This window comes from Neomonachus schauinslandi, chromosome 10 (genome assembly GCF_002201575.2).
Source record: "Neomonachus schauinslandi chromosome 10, ASM220157v2, whole genome shotgun sequence".
Lineage (NCBI taxonomy): Eukaryota > Metazoa > Chordata > Mammalia > Carnivora > Phocidae > Neomonachus > Neomonachus schauinslandi.
The window spans coordinates 7633635-7648960 of NC_058412.1; the positions used below are offsets into that span (position 1 = coordinate 7633635).

The window sequence follows — 15326 nt, forward strand, 5'->3', positions numbered from 1 at the left end:
AATGGAGCCCACTGCATGGCTAGCTGGGTGATGGCCTTTGTTTGAATCACCTCTATTCACCAGGTAGCCCCACCTGTATCAAGCCCATTGTGGGGTACTGGGGCTCCCACAAAGGAAGGAAATGCCATCTGTGCACTAACGTTCACAGTCCACTGGGCAAGATACACAGCCCAACAACCAAGGATGGTGCTTTTGTGTGTCTACGTGCTGCCGGCCCACCCCACTGCTGGAGAGGTCTGAGCCCGCTGCCTTCTCCCTCTTCTGAACATTGGTACCTTCTGGTTCTTTTCCTGGTGAGGTCTACTCACCCTTCCAGACCCAGTGAGGGCGCCTCCTCTGTCCCGAGTTGAGCCAGTGGCCTGCCTGTTCACCAAACTGCCCAGAGCTTCTCTCTACCAGGGCACTGAGCACTGGTCCTTTGTGTGTTTTCCTCTTCTGCCCCCCAAGTGGGAGCTCCTTAAGGTGGGACCCTAGGTTCTTTGTGTGTCCTCAACATGTGGAAGATATTGGATAGGTATGGAATGAACAATGGAATGAATTCAGTTGGTGTATGTAGGCACAAGGGCTGCAAGAAGTTGTGGTGACGAAATGTTAAAGTAAATCAAGGAAAGCTCTTCAGCTGATGCTTTGTCATGACTGTGTCTGCTGGTGCGGTTCTGGCATTTTCCCTCTAGAACAATGCTGACAGGCATCCAATCAAATAAATTAATATTCCCTTCCCACCATGAAAGACTCATTTCGTGGGAACAAGTCCACACAGCAGTGTGTGGGTGTGTGCCCCACACATCAACCCCACCAGAAACCATAATGTGTTTGCCTGTGTCTTCCTGTTAGCAAGAGATGGGGAGTGTTTTGCTCTCCTTTCTCATGACGACCGTTGACCCTGGTCTGACCTTGCCACTCTGTAATGGCGGGAAAACAAAGATGAGGTGGGAAATCAGAGAGGAGAGATGAAAGGGAAATGTTGCCACTCCGTAAAGGTCATAAACTTTGTGCCTGTGGAATATTCTCCTGGAAGTTTCCATTAAAAAAAAAAAAATCACTAAATTTTTTTGTGAACAGACAAAAGGAGATTCTCTTCTCTTCAAGATAGTAGAAATAAATTTCTCTGGTTACATGGGAGTTGGATTTAGAGCTAACAGTGGTGGTCACATAAACTCCTTCATACAGAGTTTAAGCCACCTCTTGATTAAAGTTGGTATTTGAATTTTTTTTTTTTAAGATTTTATTTATTTCTTTGAGAGAGAGAATGAGACAGAGAGAGCATGAGAGGGGGGAGGTTCAGAGGGAGAAGCAGACTCCCTGCTGAGCAGGGAGCCCGATGCGGGACTCGATCCCGGGACTCCAGGATCATGACCTGAGCCGAAGGCAGTCGCTTAAACCAACTGAGCCACCCAGGCGCCCCGGTATTTGAATTTTTGAAGACGAACACCATTATTAAGTTGTTCTGAGGCCTGTAACTCCACTCATTTTAACATGAGTAGATGTGCTCACTTGAAAACATTTATCAGCAGTTCCAAGACGGTGAAATGACCCACAAATTTAAAAAAAATTTTATTTTTTAATTTAAATTCAATTAACATATAGTATATTATTATTAGTTTCAGAGATAGAGTTCAGTGATTCATCAGTTGCATGCAACACCCAGTGCTCATTCCATCACGTGCCCTCCTTAGTGCCCATCCCCCAGTGACCCCATCCCCCACCCACCTCCCCTCCAGCAACCCTCAGTTTGATTAAGAGTCTCTTATGGTTTGTCTCCCTTTCTGGTTTCATCTTGTTTTATTTTTACCTCTCTTCCCCTATGCTCCTCTGTTTTGTTTCTTAAATTCCACATATTAGTAAAATCATATGATAATTATCTTTCTCTGATTGACTTATTTTGCTTAGCATAATACCCTCTTGTTCCATCCATGTCTTTGCAAATGGCAAGATTTCATTCTTTTTTTTTTTTTTAAAGATTTTATTTATTTATTCATGAGAGACAGAGAGAGAGAGAGAGAGGCAGGCTCCCAAGGAGCAGGGAGCCCGATGCGGGACTCGATCCCAGGACCCTGGGATCATGACCTGAGCCGAAGGCAGACGCCCAACCATCTGAGCCACCCAGGCGCCCAAGATTTCATTCTTTTTGATGGCTGAGTAATATTCCATTGTGTGTGAGTGTGTGTACACCACATCTTCTTTATCCATTCATTTGTCGTTGGACATCTGCGCCCTTTCCATAGTTTGGCTATTGTGGACATTGCTGCTATAAACATTGGGGTGCAGGTGCCCCTTCGGATCCCTACGTTTGTATCTTTGGGGTAAATACCTAGCAATGCAATTGTTGAATGACTCACAAATTTGCCTGTGGCAAATCATGATTCTTTTTAGTAGCATAAAGTGTGATCTAAAGTCTTATTAGTTCCTGTGAAGGTTATCGGAAAGCAGAGAAAGAGAGAGAAACACAAATGTGCAGTGTCATGGAAACCAATTCATCACTTTGTTTGGTCAACGAATGAGCACTGACTTGGTTTCTGGTAACTACAGTGTTCACGGAGTGCTTGCTAAGTGCCAGACCCTGTGCTAAGTACCCGAGATACCTCCCCTCGGCAGAGCCCACTGAGGGGTGTGTCACGATTACCAGCTAACAAATGAGAAAGTGAAATGAAGTACCGCCTGGGGTAGAGAGCTCATAAGCCACAAAGCTGAGATGGAAACCTAGCGGCCCATATCCATGAATGTCGCGTTCCAGGGAAAGCATGGGACACAGGCTGTTGCTATGTTCAGCACCCGGAGGAATCTGCTCCCCACCGATACTCTTTGAGGAAGGAGACTGCAGAAGCACAGGGCCCTTGCTCTTCCAGAACCCAACTGATGGAGTCAAGTGCCATCACTCTTGGCAATCCTGCTTCCTCAGCCCCAGTGGTCACCCCAACCCCAACTCAATATGACCTCTCAGTGCAAAAGCTTGCAATCACCAAATGACTGGTCCTGGTGTCTTCTCAGCTCCCACTTTCACCCTGATTCCAATTGGCCTGGATCAGCCACCAGTGGATAAGCTACCCGAGTCAGATGGTCCTTGTGGGCCGCAGACATTCTGGGGAGCGAGGTTGTCCAAGGAAGGGTTTGTGGTAGGGCAAATACTGCATTTCATCACCCGTATGAAGGAGGGACGAGGTGAGATTTTCCATTACTGCTTTATTGTTAAAGAAGCTACAATAGGAATATACTGACCAGCTCTGAGTCATATGAAGCATAAGCTGATAAGTTTATGTCTCCCACTTTCCTACTTGCTGAATATTAGAGGAAAAGCCTCCATGCTGGGTCTTTATATTGAGATATGGCAAATCTCACTGGACTTCCCTTGGGTTCAGGCCAAGGGAAAAGGCCCAGAACACACCATCCCCACCCTTTGGTTTATTTTTCTTTTGGGGTGCTGATTTTTTTCCTTTTCCTTTTTTCTGCCAGGCCTCCATGCCCCTTCCAGCTCTACCTATAGCAACTCTCCAGGATGTCTATGCTAACAACCTAATATATATTCTCCTTACTCATATAACAATATACAAGCTCAGAGAGGGTTTTTATCCTATTGTTTGCAAAAACAAGGTCATACTTTATACAGGTTTTTGCATCACCGTTTTCTCAAAGATGTCAACAGTTATAGCCCTAATTTATCCTTATTAATGGTTATATTATATTCTAAGGTGAGAATTACTATGCTTTATTCAACCTCTCTTATTGACAGGTATGTATTCACTTTGTTCCCACAGTTTTCCAAGGCTGCAATTCTTGAATATATAGCCTTGTATACTGATGCTTTTATTTCTATGCACTAGATTCCCAGGCATGGATTATTGCTGGGCTGAAGGATATATATATATATACATACATATACATATATATTATTTTAATAGATGTTACCAGATTGCCTCTCAATTAAACTGTACCCAGTAACTGAGTACTGATTTTCCCATACCTCAAGAGTAAAAGATATTATTGCTGTTTTTAAATTTTGTTAGTTTTATCATTTTGAAGAATTATCTCAGTTAGTGTAAATTGCATTTCCTACACTATTAGAGTTTTGAGAATCCTTAAAAAAATTGTTAGTCACTTGGATTTGCTCCTCTATGAATTGCTTCTCCATATTCTTAATCCATTTTTTACTGGGTGATTGTCTCTCATCAATTTCTATGTAATAGATACTAAACCACTGTCTGTTCTCTGAATTGCAAATGTATATAATTGGCAACTTGTTCAAAGTATCTTCTGCCATAAACAATTTTAAGTGGTTTAATATTGACAAATGAGCCTATCTTTTTTTCCCTTTTAATAGCTTCTGAGTTTCTAGAGAAAGGTTTTCTTATTGCTAAATTATTATGTAGCTTCCTAAAAAAAAGAAAAGAAATAAAATCTTTCTTCTGCGATTTTTATTGTTTTTCTTTTTATATTTAAGCCTTTATCTGAAATTGGTCATTGTAAAGTTGTAAGATTGAAGACCAATTTATCTTTTCCCATTAGTAAAAGACCATTTTTTCATGTATTGTATTTTTAAACATACTGCTTTTGCTTTCTATTTCTACTTTCTCATTTTGTTCTAGATGTAATGTTCTCTTCCTATGACAATACCATATTTATTTGAATAGAATGGCTTTTTGGTATGTCGTGGTCTGGAAATGCAAATTCCTCTAATTATTCTTTTTCAAAAAATTGGTATTTTTTTTTTTTTTGAGAGAGAGAGAGAGCACACACGCATATGTGCACAAGGGCAAGGGAGGGGCAGAGAGAGAGAGAATCTTAAGCAGCCTCTGCACTCAGCACAGAGCCCAATGTGGGGCTCAGTCTCAACCCTGAGACCATGACCTGAGCTGAAATCAAGAGTCGGATGCTTAACAGACTGAGCCACCCAGGCACCCCTCAAAAAGTATTCTTTTTTTTTAAAGATTTTATTTATTCATTTGAGACACAGAGATACAGAGAGAGAGCATGAGCAGGGGGAGAGGCAGAGGGAGAGGGAGCAAGCAGGCTCCCCGCTGAGCAGGGAGCCCGATGCGGGGCTCGATCCCAGGACCCTGGGATCATGACCCGAGCCAAAGGCAGATGCTTAACCGTCTGAGCCTCCCAGGCGCCCCCTCAAAAAGTATTCTTAAGAATTTTTCCCAAATAAACTTTATAATTATTTTGTCCAATTATCTGTCCAAAAACACAGACACACACACACACAGACACACACACACACAAACTCCGTTAGGAGTCTATTTGGAATTGAATTAAATATATATATTAATTCTGGAGGGGCAACTTTAAATACATATAATGTCATCTCATGTAAGAATAGGATATGGCTTTCCCTTTATTCATGTCTTGGTTTATGTTATTTGATAATATTTTATTATTTTAATGCAAAATGTTTTTCTTTCTTGTATATTGTATTCCTAAGTACTGAATAGTTTTATTTGATGTTGTGAATATATTTTCTTCCATTTCTAATTACTTAAGGCTAGAATAGAAACTTGTCAATATGTGTATATTTACTTGTATCTAGCTATGTTAGAAAATACTTTTTAATTCTAGTCACTTTGCTAATTTTGGGGTTTCTGGGTATATAGTCATATCATCAACAAAAATAGACAAATTAATTTCTTGTTCTCCAAGGTTCAAATCAGTTTTATAGTATTTTTATCTTATTGCATTTGCTGGAAGCACCAAGACCATGTTCAGTAATAATAATGGTAGTATCATCAGTTTAGTTCCTGATTTCACTGATCATTGTTCTAAAGTTTCACCGTTTAGAAAACTGTTTTCTCTTGGTTCTTAGTGAATGGTCTTTTTTTTTTAAAGTTTCCATGATCTATTATTTAGAATTTTTTAAGAAAGAATGCTAAATGTTTGTCAAATGCTTTTTAGGCTCAATTAGTGTGTGTGTGTGAGTGTGTGTGTGATTTTTTTTTTTCTTTACATTGCTCAAACTTTGTTTTTCAAGAACAAATTTACATGCTTGGAAATTTACACAGGCATATATCCTGTTTCTCATTCTTTCTGTTTTAATTCATTTCTGTGGCTTAACAAAGACAAAAATCAAGGAAAATTTTTATATTCAAAGACCAATGTCATGGGGAAAGAACTGTGAAATAAGTTAAAGTGGGAAAAAAAAAAAACCCCTAGGATGCAAAGCCTTATACAGCATGATCCCAAGTCCTTAAAAAAGAAATACCCATCTATACAAGAAAAATTTCAGGAAGGAAATACATTATGTTAGTAGAAATATGAATGCTTTTTATATTGTTCCTCATAGTTCTCTGGTTTTTCAAGATTTCCTAGAGTAAATCTGTCATGCTGTTATGACCAGGAGGAAAACCACATTTTCGTTTTGAGACGGCAATAACAGGACTTTGATGTCTCCTTCAGATGCAAACAGCACGCAGGTTTCTCACAGTACAGGCTGGTTGGAGCTCAGTGAAGGACTGAGGCTCACAGATTCTGCATGGCTCAGGGGCATGCCATGCCTCACTACCACACAATGGTTTCATTTTAGGGACCCACATTGCATTATTTTATTTAATCCAAAGTTCCTACTCTTTCTAGCACTTGCTGACCGTCCAGCCCAGAAGAGTGCCACCTGATAAGAGGCTCTCTGCAGCCTAGCCTGAAGTGGTAGAGCCAAGTCTGAAGTGGGGTCCCGGAGACCAGCCCCGTCTTGGCTCTGTCTTTTTCCTGCTATGTGACCTTGGGAAAGTCACCTGGCGTCTCTGAGCCATAAAATAACTCCTTGCTCATAAAACGGGGAAATCATACCTGATCTTCTTCTTCTTCTGGTTGTGTGCATCAAAATCTAAAAGAGACCGTACAGGTGGGGCTGTCTTCTTAACCACTCAGTGTAGTACAAACCCAAGGGATTGTTCGTGCCTCCGCAGAGAGAGCTCCTTGCCATCATCGGAACAACTGATTGCAAAATAATTCTATTTAATTGGATTTATCTGAGTAGGTCAAATAATAATAATAATTACTGAGAGTGGTAATCATATCAAGAACAGCTCACCGTGCTTCTGTTACATAACCCGAGCTTCTCTCCAACGCCCTGATTTGAAAGCCTCTCCCATTCGCCCGTTTGTGACTCAGGAATCACAGATCAATCCTGTCCTTGGAGAAAGGCCGCCGGCCTTGTCATCCTTGCCTTGGTTTCTTCACACCCAACCACAAAGTAAGTCTGGGTGGGTTGCTTAACCTGCTTCGAAACACACGTCGTCACTGCCTCACATACAGGTGTGACAACAGATGAAGGGTTTTAAGGAGGCCAAGGGGGGAGGATGATGCCTTGGTATCATCTGTTCTTTCTGCCAAAATGCATTTAAAGCACCCCTCCCTCAACCATCACAGATGCACCCTGTGGAGCCTTCAAAGATCCTTGTTCCTGATGCCCCTGTTCCAGACCCTAGTTCTTTTCTCCAGCTCCCCAGGGAATCAGCATGCACTGGGGGGTTGGTGTTGAGGGGGCCTGGACCTCTAATGGAGTTCCTGCACCCAGGCTGGACCTCACTTCCCTTCAGTAAGCTGCTCAACTGATGAGACCCCGCTGCAGTCCATCATTTCCTTCCGTGACATTTGGATCCTAGGAACATATCAGGTGGTTGCCAAGGGGGCAAGGAGGGAGCATGCTTCAAGGAGTGTTGGGGGCCCACAGAACACAGGCCCTGGTGCTATGCTTGAGCAGCAGGCATGCAAAGCCTCCCTTTTAGTTCCATCTGCAAAGCCTTCTCACCCGCCAGAACTAGAGGCCTCTCTTCTACATTTTACAACTTTTCAGAGAAATAAAATCAAGCCACCTTCCCAGGAAAGCCTTGGTCATCAGTCCATTTGCCTCCATTGTATTGTAACTCAGTGCTATTCTGGACATTTGGGCCTTTCGTTTGGGAAACTTTTTCTTGAATTATTTTGTTGGTTACTTCCTCTCCTCTTTTCTTGGCTTCTTTTTCTGGAATGTATTCCATTCTATTGTAAGTGGGCCTCTTGCACTAGACCCGTTAGTTTTCTTGTTTCTCTTCTCCTGTACCTTCACTTACCTTTTTGCTTTACTTCCTAGGAGAGAGTTCCTTAATTTTCTTGTCCTTCTATCAAACATCTTGTTACTGCTTCCTTCATGAGTGGAATGAATATTTCTTTCAGGATTTTAATAAGAATGATTTTCTTTTTCTTTCCCCTGCATAGACTATTTCTTCTGGCTTATTTGTTTGGGTCTCTGTATTTCCAGGTTCTGGGTCCTTGGTTGTCTGAGGTGCTGAAATGGCAATGAGAAACCCTTGGCATGTAGACAGGGCTATCGGGTCATTGTCTGAGGACTTTTCTTGCGGAGGGGCAGCCATGTGTGTATCCTGAGGTCTTTATTTTGGTGCTGGTGGAAATTCCAAAAGACAACGAGGTATGAAGATACAATTGGAGGTTTTTCTCTAACTTCTTGCATTTTAGAGCATGGCCACAGGGCCACACTGTCTAGCAAGGGGGACACAAGGGGCAGAAGGACTTGTCCTGTAGGCGGTGGCCCAGGATACCTAGCCTAGGAGGCCTGGTGGCCCGGCCAGCCTGAGGCTCCAACGCCCCTGACTAATGTTTCAAGGCAGTGTTGGTGGCCTGAGCTCCAGCCTCATGTTGGGAGGCCTTCTTCGGGTGCTGACCCAGGACCCCCCTCTGGAGAGGAGGAAGTGCTCACCCCTCTCCTCACGGGCCTCCCTGCTCTTGCTGCCAGACCCTCTTCCCCAACCCACCTGGTCCCTCCACCTCCTCAAGGTCCCTTAGGGCCTCAACGCTGCCTTGCCCCTGCCAGCTTCTGTGGGGACCCTGCCGAAGGCTCTGGGTGCAGGTTGGCTTTGCTCCGTGCGGTGGAGGGCCGGCCAGGCCACCCAGCCTGCTTGTGGCTGGGGCAGAGAAAGGGCCAAGTCCAGGAGGAACTTTTAGTGTCAAGCTGACCAAGACCTTGAGTGTGCCGGGGGGAGAGGTTCTCGTGATAAATTAAGATTCAACAGTTGAGCGAAAAAGAACACGGAGGAGCCCACAGATAAAGAAGAGAGAGAAAGTTAGGGCTGGTATTTTAGAACTTGTTTCAACCTTAGATGTTGTTGTGTGACGATTTTTATTTTTTAAAGAGATAATCCAAATAGGAAACTATGTTAGGTTTACTCAGATTTGCCACCCCTGAGAGAATCCTGAGTGTTCAGGCCGTGGGACCAAACCCCCAGTGCCTACCCTTCACTGAGGGGCACTGGGAGGGGACCCTAGTTTCCTAAGGATCAGTTTGTAGCTCAAACATGGTCAGGGTGGAAGGGATCCTGGGGCATCAGGGCCTGAAGGCCTGGACCTCACTGAATCCAACACTCCACCTTAGGGAAGAAGGGTTTGAGTCTCAGGATCTGAAAGAAGAAAAGCAGTACCCACTGTGGGTGAGAGGCAGGGCTGGGTGACCCCCAGCCAATCCGTCAATAAACATTTGAGAGCAGATTGGCATAAAACATGATCAGTTTATAAAGTTCAGATTCTAGAGTGCTCTAAGAAAGAAAGAGAGCCCCAGAATGTAGGACCAGACCAAGTCGTGTCAATGGCACCTACTTTGGAATTTCTACGGGGTGAGTAAAATCACACCAGCAACTTAAGGTGAGGATCCAGACTCTTCTGTTAGTCAAAAGAGAGCCTACTATACCCACCTGGTATCTGGACACGAACAGGGTGTCAGCGACCTGGCCAGTGGGGTTTCTCTAGATAACCTAACTCAGTGAGAACCTCCCGAGTGAAGAGGGTGGGCTGAATCTCACAGCTTGATTCCCCAAGGAACCTCTCATTCATTCAGGCTCTGGATCTAGTTTACAACATATCCAGTGTCTTCTGTTCTGACTGGTCTTGTTTCTGCCCTACTGGGGAAACTCCCGATCATTTCTGTCCCCTGAGATGCTGTATCTCAGAAGCAGCACTCTTAATATTCTCCTGAGTCTCTCCCGTGCCTGAGTCATGGTTCTCACTATTTCCAATTCCTATCTGAAGGTGCTACATGTTGCTTGCAGGCGTTGGAAGGCGCCACCCAAACCAAACATTTAATTTAAAGACTTAGCCCCCAGGAGAAGAGATTATTATTATTATTATTATTATTTATGGCATTTAAAGTGTTCCATCTCTGAGCCTCTGGGTACTCATAAAGTGAACAATGCTCCTATTTAAGCACCCAAGTTAGAGCTAAATGTCCTGAGTCGTCAGTTTGAAGCAAGCTAGGAAATGAGAGAAGAGGGGGAATAGGAATCTCCAATAATGCTTAGAATGCTTGGTTTCCAAAGAGAGAGGGATTTTAACTCACAGACATGCCATAAGATCAATAGGGTCTAGGATCATCCCCAAGGTGTTCTCTTTGGTGGAATTCGTAGCTGTCTAGATCCAGAACAAGGAAACTGCCTTGTTCTGCAAACATTCACAGAAGCCCTGGAGTCAGATCCTGGGGAGACAGAGCTGACTGAGCCTGGGTTACTGCCTCCAACTAGTTCACAGTGTCCTAGGGGAGGCAGATGAGTCAACAATGAGGATCAGCATGCCAGCACCTAGGAACAGGTGGGTCACTGGAGGTCAGCATGGCATCCTAGGGTGCTGAGGGGATCCCAGAGGAGCAGGCCTCTTCCCCTGCCATGCCGACCAGACTGGGAGCACAGTGCTCAGGGGTTCTTTGGACAAACAGGAACACATTCAGAGGAGCAGCCTGGAGGCCGAGGGGCTTATATGCTCGTCCTATATGTAACCTGGAGGGACTGCAGGTTTTTGGCTGCGAGAAAAGTTTGAGTGGGCCCAGAGAGAGGGGGATAACATTGTTGAAAGAAATTAAAGCAAACCTAAATAAACAGAAGGACATTCCCAGTTTATGGATTGGAAGATTTCATATTGTTAGGAAGACAATACTTCCCAAATTGACCTATAGATTCAATGCAATCCCTATCAAATGCCAGATGGGTTTTTGTTTTGATTTGGTTTTTTTCTAGAAAGTGACAAGCTGATCCTTAAACTCATATGGAAATACAAGGGATGCAGAATGGCCAAAACAATATTGATGAGGAAAAACAAAGTTGGAGGACTTACACTTCCCACTTCCAAAGCTTACCACAAAGCTACAAGTATGGTACTAGTGTAAGGACAGACATCTCAATGGGATAAATTTGAGAATCTAGAAATAAACCCATACACATAAGAACAATTGTTTTTCAACAGTGATTCCAGGACAATTCAATGGGGGAAAGAATAGTCTTCTCAACAAATGTGCTGAGCTACATGTGAAAGCATGAAGGTGGACCCCTACCTCACACCATGTACAGAAAACCACTCAAAATGGATCCAAGATTTTTAAATGTAAGAGCTAAAACTATAAAACTCTTAGAAAAAAAAGTCTTAGCTATGAATCTTTGTGAGCTTAGACTAGGCAATGATTTCTTAAATGTAACACCAAAAGCACAAAAGACAAAAAAATAACTAAATTAAACCTTACCAAATTAAAATTTTTGGGGGGGGTGGCTGCTGGCTCAGTTGGTGGAGCACGCATCTCTTGATCTCGGGGTCGTGAATTTGAGCCCCACACTAGGTACAGAGATTACTTTTAAAAAGTAAGGCCTTAAAATTTTTTTAATTTTTTCAAACCATCATGTTGTACGCTTTAAATATCTTACAATTTAATTGTCAATCATACATCAATAGAGCTGGAAAAATACAATAAAATGTTTGTGTGTCAAAGGATATTATCAAGAAAGTAAAAAAAAAAAAAAAACCCCACAGAATGATAGAAACTATTTGCAAATCATATATTTTATAAGGGTTTGGTATCCAGTATATATAAAGAGCTCTTACAACTCAACAACAACAAAAAAGACAAATAATCCAATTTTTAAAACTGGCCAAGGCTTTGAATAGACATATCTCTCAAGAAGATATATGAATGGCCAGTAAGCACATGAAAAGATGCTCAACGTCATTGGCCATTAGATAAGTGAAAATCAAAACCACAATGAGATACCACCTCACACCAGCCAGGATGGTTATAATTTAAAAAAATAGACAATAACAAGTATTAGAGAGAAATCATGAGAAGGAAAAGTAGCAGCCAACAGGTTTGTGCTTAAACACCCGGAGGGCTGGCAGGTGGATGAGGGCCCCATGGCTCCATAGAGTCAGTGCAAGACGAATCAGAGCTTCCGGGGTGATTTACTAAATCCTGGATGATTTGCTAAGGATTTACTAAAATCCTTGTAGTAAGAAAATCTATCAGTGTAAGGTGCTGTAAGACAGTACTGACCACTTTGTAAGGTAGTGAGTTCCTTGGCACTGAAGGATTTAACAAAGCAGGGGTTGATCCACTGTCCGGCCGAACCTCTGGAGCAATTATTCAAGCATAGGCTGGGAAGGCAGGGTTGGACTAGATGACCATACAAGTCCCTTCTGACCATAAAACACTGTAATTTCATGACAGGGTAAAAGGACCTCTCATGAGCATACAGTGGGTGTTTAGTGGAATGTTTGCTGGATCCAGCTGCTCATGAATTACCCTTCGAGGCCCTAAGACTTGAGCTGCCTTCAAAGTACTGCACCCCTAAACTGCAAGGAAGGAGGTGTCTCATCCTGGAAATGACTTGACTTGGTAGGTTCGGAGGCAGCGTCTGTCTTTCCCCTGGACTGGCACTTTGAGACCCAAATAACATAAGGAGAGCTGGCCCTTGGAGAACGTGGGCCAGGACCACCAGTGGGAGTTTCAGGAACCCATGTCCTATGTGCACTGGGCCCTACGTCATCATTCACTGGAAGCGCCTACCTCAGCAGCTGGCCTTTGTTTGCACTCCTCACGGGCTATTTGCGCAACCCAGGCAATGATGCTGGATTAGGACACATACAGAGACAGCAGGCATTCTATAGATCACATCCTGGAAAGAGGGGGACCCCCAGGAGAGAGGATGATTACTTAACAGGATGTGTAAACTGTCTCATTGATTCACCCAGAAACCATTCAGGGAGCCACCTCGGCTGGGCAGTGTTTACTTTTGCAGAATGTGGGACAGTGCCATGGACTCAGGTGAGCTCTGGAGACTCCCCTGTGCCAGATAAGGTCCCTGAAGTTGGTGGGGAGCTACAGCCCAAAGAAGATCATGGCAGCTTTTCACAGTGGGATCGTAGAGCCTGACCCTTGACACACTAAGATTCATCCGAGGGAGGAAGCACTGCAGAACATCCCGTGGACTGAGGCCAGCACTGTCTAGCAAGGATCATGCTCCCCTTATGCAATACCAAACGCAGAGAACGTCCGCGTGTGTGACCTTGCCCAAGCTTGGGAATGACCCAACATGTTTATGCCCATTTCACTGATGAGAATGTTGAGGACTGGTGGAGCTTCAACAAGAATCCCGGTCTTCAGACGCTTTCTGTGACCTCCTTCTAGGACCTGTTGCTCCTCCTTTGAGTCACTGGGGGTCCATGGTGTGAACCGCCCAATGTTGTGTGATTGGGTCCAGGCTGGTGTTGGCCTCGTGGGTGTGCCTGTGGTCAGGACAAGAGGCTTAGAGTCCCCTGCAGAAGGGTGAGGCTGTCTCTGAGAAACTTTGCCCACCCCAAATAAGCCCCACTGCAACCCCACCTGCTCCAGCTCCTCCAGCTCCCTGTGGCTCCCAGGCAGCCACAGTTAATGCCCGCTGCCCGCCACCTGCCCAGCTTTGTTATCTGCCATGCATGGTGTCACAAGTCACTCTCGTCCAGAACTGCTTGGGGCCCACTGTGCGCCCTGCATGTTCATTCAGGCTGTTCTCACTGCTGAAATGCTCTTCCCTGCAGACCTCATCTCATTAGGAAGGCCCCCTTTTGTGCTCATCTCCAACAGAAGACCTGTTGATGGTTCTCTCTTCTATTCCACTGGAAGCACTAAGAGCGGGCCCTCCGTTCCTAATCTTCGATTCCCCAGCCTGCCATAGAATCAGCCCTCAGAAAAATTGTTATTAAATCTGTCCCATGTCAGTCAATGTAAGTTTCCCAAACCAACCCAAGTGTCGGCCTGACTCACAGAGTATGATTTTCATTTAACCGTTTTATCATGAAAAACATCGGACATACACGAAGTCGGCAGAATGGAGTAAGGACCCCACGTGCCCCTGGCCTCGCTTAAACAGGTACCATCTTCATCCCATCTTTCTGCCACCCATGGCCCCCCAACTCGAGGATTTTTTAATAATCCAAAATTACACTGTTTTTTTCCCTTTCTATTCTCCCCGTGACCATATGTCATTGGAAAGAGCATTTGCATTTGGCCATTTGACCAATAGTAAAGGAAAAGAATAGTGGAGTATCATTCCGGCTACGCCGGTGGTAGCCATTTCTGGAATAAGCTCTGATTCTGCATCAGGCACGTGATGCATGGGGCTCCATAACATTATCCCATTTAACAGAAGACGCTGTGAGAAGTAGGTGCCATCATCATCCCAGCTTTACAGCCAATGGAACAGCTCAGAGATGCTAGAAACGCGCCCAGAGTTGCAGCTGCTCGGTGGCAGCCCCAACTCCCAAACTGACCTGCAACCCCTATCCGGTCCATTCGCACCATTGAAAGTGATGACCACCTGAAGCTGTCCCCTGGGCCTCCGGTGGCTGGTCGCAGAGGCCTGTTGGGAGAGAACCCCAGATCCCCCGGAGCCCTGTGCAAGCATTCTGAGCCACCTCACCCCAGGAGACAGAGAGGCTGCTCACGCCACACTCCCCATAATGATCTGGGTAAGAGCTGGAGCCAATGGTGCCAAGGCAAGACGGGGCCCGCCAACTGTTGAGGGAGGCAGCAGGGAGTTACCGGCATGATGCATCCCTGGCCGGGACCGGCGCTGGGGCGTTGTCCAGCATGCTGGGTGGGTGACAGGCGGCCGGGCGTGCAGGCTGTGATGTAACAGGCTGTTGCTGCTGCCAGCTCGCAGGGCCACTGACTAACTTTCCTCCTCTGTCAACGGCCTGTAATTGCCTCCACTGAGAGAGAGGGTGGGTGTGGCGGGGCCCGCGGCCAAGACAGCCAGCCGGGCCTGGAACATCGACCGTGCCACCGACCAGCCTCCCGTGTGCAGCCGTGGCTTACCTTAGCCCTGGACCAGATGCGCTGCTAGGTCGGTCCCGGCACAGAGCACGGCGTAGAAAGAGAACGAAAGGGAAGGCAGACCCCCAAAGTGGGGCATCTGTGTGTACAGGAGTGGATGTGCAGCAGGGTTTTCTTCTTTTGACCTAGAGAAGGAGGTGGAGTAAGGAAATGAGCACAGATCGCGTATCTACTGTGTGCCAAGTGTGGTGTAAGCACCCGTATTATCCTACTAAGGCTGTAC

At 44.9% G+C, this 15326-nt stretch overlaps 1 long non-coding RNA gene across 1 annotated transcript; it reads right to left on the reverse strand.

The window, feature by feature from the left end:
- Nucleotides 1-12022: 12022 nt before the first annotated feature.
- LOC110587406 lies at nt 12023-14833 on the reverse strand. The gene is made up of 3 exons (XR_002480756.1): nt 14810-14833; nt 14539-14627; nt 12023-13515 (listed from the first exon to the last, which is right to left on the reverse strand). It is a non-coding gene; the product is annotated as an uncharacterized LOC110587406 (long non-coding RNA).
- Between the last annotated feature and the right edge of the window lie 493 nt (nt 14834-15326).